This window comes from Furipterus horrens, unplaced genomic scaffold (assembly GCF_987537825.1).
Source record: "Furipterus horrens unplaced genomic scaffold, mFurHor1.1.pri manual_scaffold_9, whole genome shotgun sequence".
NCBI lineage: Eukaryota > Metazoa > Chordata > Mammalia > Chiroptera > Furipteridae > Furipterus > Furipterus horrens.
Genome location: NW_028327179.1, coordinates 16,591,364 through 16,600,943, shown reverse-complemented (window position 1 = coordinate 16,600,943; position 9,580 = coordinate 16,591,364). Strand labels below are relative to the sequence as shown.

General features: G+C 37.9%; 1 pseudogene; it reads left to right on the top strand.

Annotated features, from left to right (window-relative positions):
* The first annotated feature begins 8,989 nt into the window (after positions 1–8,989).
* Positions 8,990–9,252, top strand: LOC150001354 (barrier-to-autointegration factor pseudogene; annotated as a pseudogene).
* Positions 9,253–9,580: the final 328 nt, after the last annotated feature.

Sequence of the window (9,580 nt, the reverse complement as noted above, 5' to 3'; positions counted from 1 at the left end):
GAGGCAAGGGAGGATTCACCCATGCCTTGACTTCAGACCTTAGTCTCCAGAACTATCAGGCAATAAATATCTGTTGTCTTAAGCCACCCAGTTTGTGGTCCCTTCTTATGGCAACCCTGGGAAACTATTCAATAATACAGGATGCTAGGAGACAGATCTGACTGAGGAAAATACAATATGTGTACACTGATAAAGATACACACAAATGGATAGAGGGGTGCCCAGAAGAGGGGCGTTGGAAGGATCCAGTGACTGAGGAGAGAAAGGGACTAATATGTGAGATGATGTATAAGCTTAATCTAGTTGCCTTTTATATTATTAAACCTATCTGGGTAAATATTAATTTATTCATTCACCTCTGATTTAGGGTCCCCAAAATACTCTGAGCTAGGAATAGTGTAGTTACATGCTCAATGAAAATTAGAAGTGACCCCTGACCATTTAAAAACATTTGCAGCATAAATACATTTCCAGTTGTCTCACATTTAAAATTTTTAGTTGTTGATTATTCTGTGTTTATCAAGTCCTGAAGTTGGTCTAAGTTTGGTTGGCATATTTGAATATTTGTCTTTCCTGCTATTTATACATCAGGTTACAAAATGAAATCCACATGAAATCCCTGGGCTCATCTACCCACCCAGAGATCAATGAGGAAATTGACGATCAAGCATGGCTTTCTGTCTTCAGACTGCAGTGGTTTGATTTCTGAGATTTTACAGTCAGGCTAGGCCACATACTAAACAAATTTCTTAACATGCCTTAAATTTTTGCATCTTACTTTTCTGTAGGATTCAAATCCAGCTGATTTAGTGTGGTCACAGACATAAGCTTTGGGAGTAAATGAAGTTTCAAACAAAAACTATTATACACAGGAAGTTACATATTATGACACGTGCCTTTTGCTTTGAAGATGTAGGTTTAAAAATCAACCTGATTAACTATGACATATGACAAAAATTTTATGCACCATTGCAAAAATCAAAAGTCGCTTGGGGTGGAGACATTTTTCATTACTTTTGTTTTTGACAAGAGATAATGGACTTTATTTTTTTAAACACATTCTTCCACTTTCTCATGAGTTTTTCTTTGAGTCTACAGAAGAAAGTTACTACACAAATTCAAGTTATTTTTATTGACTGTTATATTGCAGTGGAGCTAGATGAGTAGAGTTTAAAGTCAAGTATTGCTAGGTATTTCCAGGCCACTTGGCACCTCAAACAGGTAAGCAGTTTTTCTCAAAGAGAAGTGTGCTGTATCGATCTTACTCTGATCCAGTGTTTGGCAATTATATGAAGTTTTAAGCATCTCTTTAGAATTCCAAGCTTCTGGAACATCAATTTTTACTCGAGGTTTTTAAAGCTAATCTCTTATGACTCTATCGTTGCAAGCATTTGAACATCCATATTTATGCTCATATGTTTCTTTGATGTGCATTTGTTTCGTTTGTTTGTCCCAGCTTGTTTCAGATTGTAAATTTCTTAAGGTCAGCGAGTGTATGTGTATGTGTGATTTCCTTTATATCACTGGGCTTTGTCCCCAGTGCATGCTTGACTCGTGTTGCTATGGTGAAAACAAAGCCCGGAAACTACCCTACAGCTCTGTCTGCTCAGGAGAAGGGGTCTTTCCTTTTCCCTCTCTTTGCACCACACAGATACAGAGATTTTAGATCATTCTCATGAGATCTATGAAATGCCCACTTTCTGTTTTACCCTCTCCTCTCCGAAGGAGTATGTATTTGTCACCATTTTTATCCCTTGCCTTATCACAGAGGTGGAGCTGTGCTTGACTCTTTGAGGCGTCCCATCCATCCTGCCTCACCTGGTCATCTTACCTTATCAGCGTGTGGACAGGGGAGTAAGTAGATGAGAGAAGGAATTGGGGGCCGGGGACAGAAACTGGAAGGGTATTCTGTATAATATCCTGAATGTTCAACTACTACCTTCCAAAAAAAAATAGACTCTGAGAGAGAACTGAAATCTAATCTAGATATGTCATTTCTAATTGAAGCTTTAATTTCCTAACCTGTAAAATGGGATTAATAATACACCCTGCTCACCTTGTGGCTATATTCATATAAGTTTAAGGCAGAAGGATTTTGGACCAGTACAGCGATCATGATCCAATCTTGAAGACGGTCAACATATTTTTTATGTTTAGCCTGTTGTCCTTTGTTGACTCCCTCAAACTTCGGCCCAGGTGGACATCCCTCACCCCTCATTGAGGCTTCTGGGTTTGTGAAAGGGCTTCTTTTTCCCAGCAGAAGAAGGGCTGTGCAGGACTGAATAACTACAGAATGTGTGCTCATCAAGTTTGTGCTGCATGAAATGATTTGGGAGAATATACTGAAACTACATAAAATATTCTTTTATGAAATTTTACCAGATTTAGAAAATGCTTCCTTGGGGACTGGGGGACATTTCTATAGCATTTTCCCAAGGAGATTCTGTGTAGTAGAGCTAGCTTTCTTTGAGAAAAGAGACTATATGCAGCAACTGTGAGGTCGAAGCATATGAAATTGCATTATTTGACCATTTTTTTAATCCACAGAATGCCAGTTTCATGTGGTTCAACCTAATACAACTTCACGTACCTCCACATTCTGCTGTGGATAATGGAGTTCTAGCATGATCCCAGGTCATGATGAGGATAAAATTCTTCTGAAGAGAATGTCTAGCTATTACTAAAAAATTTTTTCCCTCTAGTTTTGCAAATCTGTCACATGTCTGTCTTAAATTTAAAAACAAAGACATGACATGTAGGTACCAGGTGTCTGGCAGAAATCTGTTTATGCTTAGAATTAGTAAATATCAAGATGTCCCTTTCCACTGACAGGCAAAAGCTGCAAAAGTAAAATATGTAAGCAAGAAAAGAACTCTATGGCTAGGGGTGGACATGTTCTAATGAGTATTACTTTGCATAATAAATAGTTCAATATTCAGGAGATTTTAAAATAGCAATTACTTCTGAGTTGCTATCTTAGGGCTTGCTAAAAAAAAAAAAAGACATTTAAAATGAAATGGTTTGCTTTTACCAATAACTTCTCAAATGTTTATTTTGAAACAAGATTATTTTTAAAAGACATTTTAAATATTTCACACCTTTCTTTGAAAGAGTAGCAGAAATATCCTATTTAAAAAAAAAAAAAGTACCCACTGGGGAGAGTGCTTTTCTCCATGTGAGAAGAATATGGGAGCCCAGTGGGGAAGTGTGGAGTCAGGCTGTTTGGTAGAAGGCAGTGCACTCGGGCAGGGGGTAGAGGCAGAAGTCATTACGTGTGAAAAAAAACACAGCCTAATAGAGAGGTAGACTCTTTCTAAACACCATCTGTGTTTCTTAAAATGACCGAAGTGTTCCAGGTATTGTATATCCAAAGCAGTTTCTACTTGCTTAACATACTGTAAGCATTTAACATTGGAAAATAAGTATAGCTTTTAAAGTTAAGTGTACTTTTGCAATAAATGGCATTGTTCAGTACCCTTACATGGAACTTCATAGTTTCTCAATCACATTGGGCCAGAGATTTATATGTGTATATTGCAGTAAGCCATTTAATGAAATGTGCATCTACACCTATAAGCCTATTTTTTAAAATCTTTGTTTCCTGTTATGAAGGAAATGTTGTGACATCGAATGTGGCTATATATCTGAGAAAATTCCTGTTAAAACAGATGCTCTTGGCGGTGGGGTAGCGTCATTTATTAAGTTAGTAGTCACCCAGCAAGGTTGAGGACTGAAAGGATGAGAAAGAAGACCAAGGAAGCTGCATTCATTGAGCACCCACTGGGTGCTGGGCACTGTGTTGAGGAGTGGAAGGCTCAGTCATGCAGTGCTGGGATACGTTACAGCAAGAAGTTAGAGACATTATCACAGTGTCCCCAATAGCTTCAGGGTTTACAAACTCCCAGAGTGCAACACAAAAGGACAGTCTATCTACTGGTGTGTGGAAGAGGCCTCCTCTAATTAAGACGCTAAGTTATCACTCCCATCTCCTTGAGAAATACATTTCCAACAAAATTTGACTTTTTATATTTAATCATCTTTATCAGATATTTTTGAAATATTTATGTTGTTTTGTTAATTGTGTACTAATGCTTAAAAAATAAAACTCTATCCAGAAGAATGTTTTTTAATGCTTAAAACCTCATGATAACAGGGAATTTTTTAAGTAAAAAACAGTTTAAGTTAAAAATTCGATTGACATGCTATTTTTGTTGCAGAGAATTATGATAACATAATCAATAAAGGACTTTTAAATATTAAACACTTATTAAGATAAAGTTATATGGGAAAAGAGGACTGGAAACATGATATTTTTCCAATGGGAAAAAATCCTGTAACATTTGCAATTGTTTAAGAAGACTTGGTTGAATCTATTTTTCAATGGATGATGGTAGATGTAAAGTCACTAAGGCACTTATGTTCCATTGAATTCATTGGAAAGAGTGAGGTAAAGTTGTATTTTAAAAGGTCAATATTACCTCCTTTACAACTATTTTCACTTCGGATTAATTCAAGATGTCAACTTGATATGTATGAGGGGTATATAGTTTTTCAAATGCACAGGCATTTTCTCCTGCCTCCTTATGTGTGTAGGCTCAAAGAAGATAACTCCTTGAGGGCTGATACTTAAATTTAGTCTTCAATTTATCTTCTTTTGACTATTAAAAAGTTCAATTTTTGGTACATTGTAAGGTGAGATAATATAAACATTTCTTTACCTGCTCCCACCACCAACTCCTGTCATTCTGCATCTGCTTGAGGTCAGAGACAGTGCCCGGCTCAGTGATGGCACTTTAAGAGCCCGTTAATAACTATTTTTGAAAACCTGACTCAAATATTCATCTCTTTATGGCCTGAAAACTTATTTTTTCTATGATAACTTACCTACTTGGAAGCTCAGCTTTTGTTATTAAATATTCTTTAGATGTTTATGAATGATATCCCAGCCCTGCGTGTTGTGCAAACTGAATATGTCATGTTCTTCTGCCGCCAAGCATGCTGGCTTCATCTTGGTGATTCAGTGTCTCCTTTTCTTTACTAGGCTGGACATTTCCTCCATTGTCACCTGTAGGGGAAAAAATCCAGAGAAGTCACTACTTTTGTCAAAGCTTCTTTGTCCTTCCAGGTGCCTCTTAAGATCTTACCTGCTGTTAGCAGGTTCACATTTACTCCACGTTAGAAGATAACTAACATTTGGTCTTTTGTCCCTTTGAAGTATTGATACCTCCAAGTCCTCATTCCATATCTTCTTTGCTAATATTTCTCATTTTGTCCTTTAAAAGAACTGTAATTACTAAATAGATAGAAGTTAAATAAAAATGCAAAGCTGACAAATCCATAAATGTTGTTACTAGGCCTGGTCTAACCTGGTCAGAATTGCGATTCTGCTTTATTGCCAAAAGTGAAACCTAGGATGGATCATAAAAATCTTTGAGCTCCTTGAATCATCAAATAATCAAGCATCATTATTATCCAGTGAAATAAACGTCATTGATTAATTTGTGATTTTAGCACATCTCCTGATTAATTTGTGATTTTAGCACATCTCCTGCCTTATTTGGGAACCCCTGGATTATGAATATGATGATGATTTGGTGATATAATGCCAAAGGACAGGAAATACGAAAGGGCCATGAGATATCAAAAATACTTTCAGTTCGCTCTGCTAACAAACTACTCTTCCCTTGCCCTACACTGCAAAGTGCCGGGTGAATAAGGATGGAGGTAGACTCAAGCAGGGTTAAGACTGGTGCTGACGCGCTAGTAGCCTATATTTGATGTTAAATATTGTAATCATTTTGCAGTAGTTGATAAACCACCCCCAGCCTCTTTGCCTGAGCTGACTTGGCTTCTCTCTGGACCTTTAGATGCGGCCGGGATCTGGGAATTAACAAGGTAGACCCTGGCGAGGCAACAGGCTTTATGGGCCCTCTTCCAGCACCTTGACCGGCATCTGTTGTGATTGATCAGTGCTTAGACCATTCAGTTACTAAAGATTTTCAACATTTTCCTCAGTTAAAAGTATCATTCTAGACTCTTGACCTTAATTTTTGGCCTTTCACCTTTCCTTTCTTCATAGAACTGTTGGGCCCACATTTCACGGTTTCAGAACTGGAGTAAACCCAGGGTTGATAGCCTACATTTGATTTATGCACGTTTTAGTGCACTTGTTACGTGTCCCTCGGTTCTGTGTTGTGTGGCGGTGGTGTCACTGTCTCCCTACACCATAATTTCCTGATGCACTTCATTGCTCCTTCATTGCACAAGGAACTGTAAGGGTCAGCGATCTTCCGCGCCACCACTTCCATTTCCTCATTACAAAAATTGACCTTCTTTCTACTGTCTGAAAGGGCTCAGGCCACTGTCACTCAGATCGCAAGGCTGTTGCTCAGTAATAACAGTATAGGAGGAACAGGCAGCTACCACAGCAGCCGGGCGTTGTACTCTCCTCCTGGAACCCAATTTGGATGTGTAGGCCTGGGTCGTGGGCACTGTTCGCTGCCTTTCGCCAGCTTTGTATTTCACAGTCATTCCCTCTTTGTCACGGAATCATTTAGTTGTAGTCAAGCATTATGCTTGACTCTGAATACTTGCCAAGGTTCTTGTGCCTTCTAGGCAATTTCATGTTCATGACTGACGTCACTCAACCCAATCTGTACAACTAGCATCCCAGCAAAAATAAACTAGTGAGTATTTCCTGTTAAACAACCGTTTTCTCATCACCTATGAATTTGGTGAGTGTGTGTGTGGAAGGGGGATTAATGTGAAATTAGTTCAGACATAAAAAATAAACTAATAAAAATTAAAACCATACCCTTTTTTATGTAGGGTGCTTCATCTATTTTTTCTTTAATTTCACGTCTACCATAAGCCCACTTAGCACCACTTTCCGTGTGTCCAGTCGCTCTTTGAAGAGGAATTTTAGAAGTTGAAAGTGGGATGTTGGAATTCAAAATTACCACTATTAACTTAAAAATAATAACCTCTAAGTGTTAGGAAAAATTTCTGTCTGACTAGTGAAAATGGTTTTTATGATAAAATCAGTATCAAAACTTCGATGTATCATTCCATTCAAGGGGAAGGCAATTCACTAACTGTGTTGTAAAAGGAAGTTGTATCATTTCTCCCATTCAGATGAGTGAAAAGTCATAAGCATATAGTTTAATGCTGTTCTTTTTTAAAATATAAATTTCTTAGATTTTTGTGTAGTGGAGTCAGGAGCTATTACGGTTTTTGTTTTTGTTTTTTCAAGAAACATTTATTGCATCTGCTGTGTACCAACGAGTATGTAGAAGAAAACAAAGTAGAAGACAAACTCTCTGCCTTGAAAAAATCTTTTTTGAAAAAGGATGTTTATGTTTTGCTATCATCTTTTTCTTAAGGTAAATTCAATAATTTATTTTGTGTGGAATGTAATAGCTTTGGAATTTAATTAAATCACCAATAATTAGTCTCCATCATTGAATGTTGCACATTTAAAAGTCAGTGGGTGGCTTCCACCAGCTGAACAGCAAGGATGTGATACTAAATAAAATTTAATTCAACCAAAAATTAGTATTGAAATACTTTTGTCTCTAACTTTCTGAGTCTTTGAGGGCTTAGAAAAATGATTTTCCAATGACGAGTTGCAGCCTGTATTTGTGGGTAACTAATTTCATTTCAGATTCTCTTCGTAAAAGATCTCTTAGTTTTATGCAAAAACACAACTGAAACTTTTAATCAATAATGTCATAAAAAATGTGTGAAATTTTAAAACATTATCTTTAAGTTTCTAAACATGCAATAATATATTGGCTTAATATATTGGTATTAAATATTAAAATGCTTAACAGTTGTTAATGCAGTTTCATAGCACTCAGTATAATGGTTTGGTAAAGCTTATTCAAGTAGTACCTGTAGCCAAGAAACCCCTTTTATATGTACATTTTATGCTGCTTATGTTGAAGTGCTTGAGAGCTCAGCTTAGGCAATTCTGAGCACCATTAGCATCTCTTATTTAAAATGGGGCTTTAGAAAACAAAGATATAATAATTTCCCTGAAATATAAAAAGGAATTAATTATGCAACCTGAGGAGAAAAATAAGGAGCAAACAGGTGTAACACAGGTTCAGGAGGAGATAGGCACATGTGCAAACACAGTACGGCCTCTGTGTGATTAAGGAAGAAAAGACAAGTCATACGTATCATGTTTCTGGGACAGCAGTTCCTCTTATTGAGTAAAGGAGAGCCAGCACATGTCTGCATCCAGTTTTTTCCAGCTTCAATTGGTTTGTAGGAGGTACAATAAAATTGCCTGAATAACAATGGCAATATTATGGTTCAAAAAATGGAGGAATTAACTACATTAAACTAAAGGCACTTTAAAAATGGAAATGCAGATTAATTTTTCTCCTGGCATGCATGCCCAGAAATTTGAAGTAATAGGAAGAAATACCTTGGGCTATATTTTTAATTCTCTTGCCATAGCTGGAAAGACAATGTAAAAAATATATTTTTGCTTTCCACTTTTACTGAATGGAAAGAATGTCCTGCAAAGCCACAGAGAAAAGCTGTCTTATTTTTGATGTTCACTATAAAAAAGAACAATTTTTCTTATTTGTTTTAAGACTGGTAAGGAAAAGAGAAGTTAGTCAATTTGCTTTCTTACACAGAGAAACTGAAATACTTGATTTTTCATTTTTTGCTAGCTCTGGCCAAGAGTGTTTATTTATTGCTATAAAACAATGACTCCCAAGTCTTTGGTGATCTGTAAATTCAACACCATAAAAGATCTTCTGCCACCTGTCCTCAGTTTACCACCATTAAAATATTCCTCTAGGATGGAAACAAATAGCCCTGCCTTTGATGGCTCTTGCACATCAATGAGATGATTCCTGCTTTTTGTCAATAAATGTGGCAAAATTAATTGTACAATGACAAAGACAATTCTAGTGTGTTGAGGTATGGGCGGGCCATCGTGAGAGCTAACCATTAATCCTGATTAATCCTCATAACTCCCCAAAAGCCCCAATACTTCATGGCAGAGCCCAGGAGGGAAAAGGCAGTGGGGCGCAGCTGGGACTCCTGAAGTCCTGGGCGAGACGCTGGAGGAAAGGGGCTTTGACAAGGCCTGTGTGGTCCTTGGCTGGTTTCTGGTGCTAAAAAAAGATGAAGATCCCTTCCGGGAATGGCTCAAGGCCATGTGGTGCCGATGGCAAGCAGTCCTGGCACTGCTTTGGGTGCCTTGGAGAGTGGTGTGACACCTTCTTGTGATGCTCTGTGGGGAGCCCCCAATCCCTAACCCCAGCCTGAGTCTCCAGAATTTGCTGCTGAGTGGGGGCTCCTCCCTTGTCTGCTAGAAAGGAAGTGATTGCTGTCTTCTCACCGATGTCAGGGGGGAGTTCTCTCCCCTCAACATTCCAACCTTTTGGAACTCTCCCTCTTGCATGCATCTCCCTTCCCCTTCTCCTTCCAGTTTCAGGTCAATAATGATCAGCTTTCCAGAGTGGATTCCTAGCCTCTTCTCTCATCCCCACCCTCACCTTTGGTCTGTTTTATGCCATTTGTCGTCTCTTTTGGCAGAATAGTCACTGTCCATATA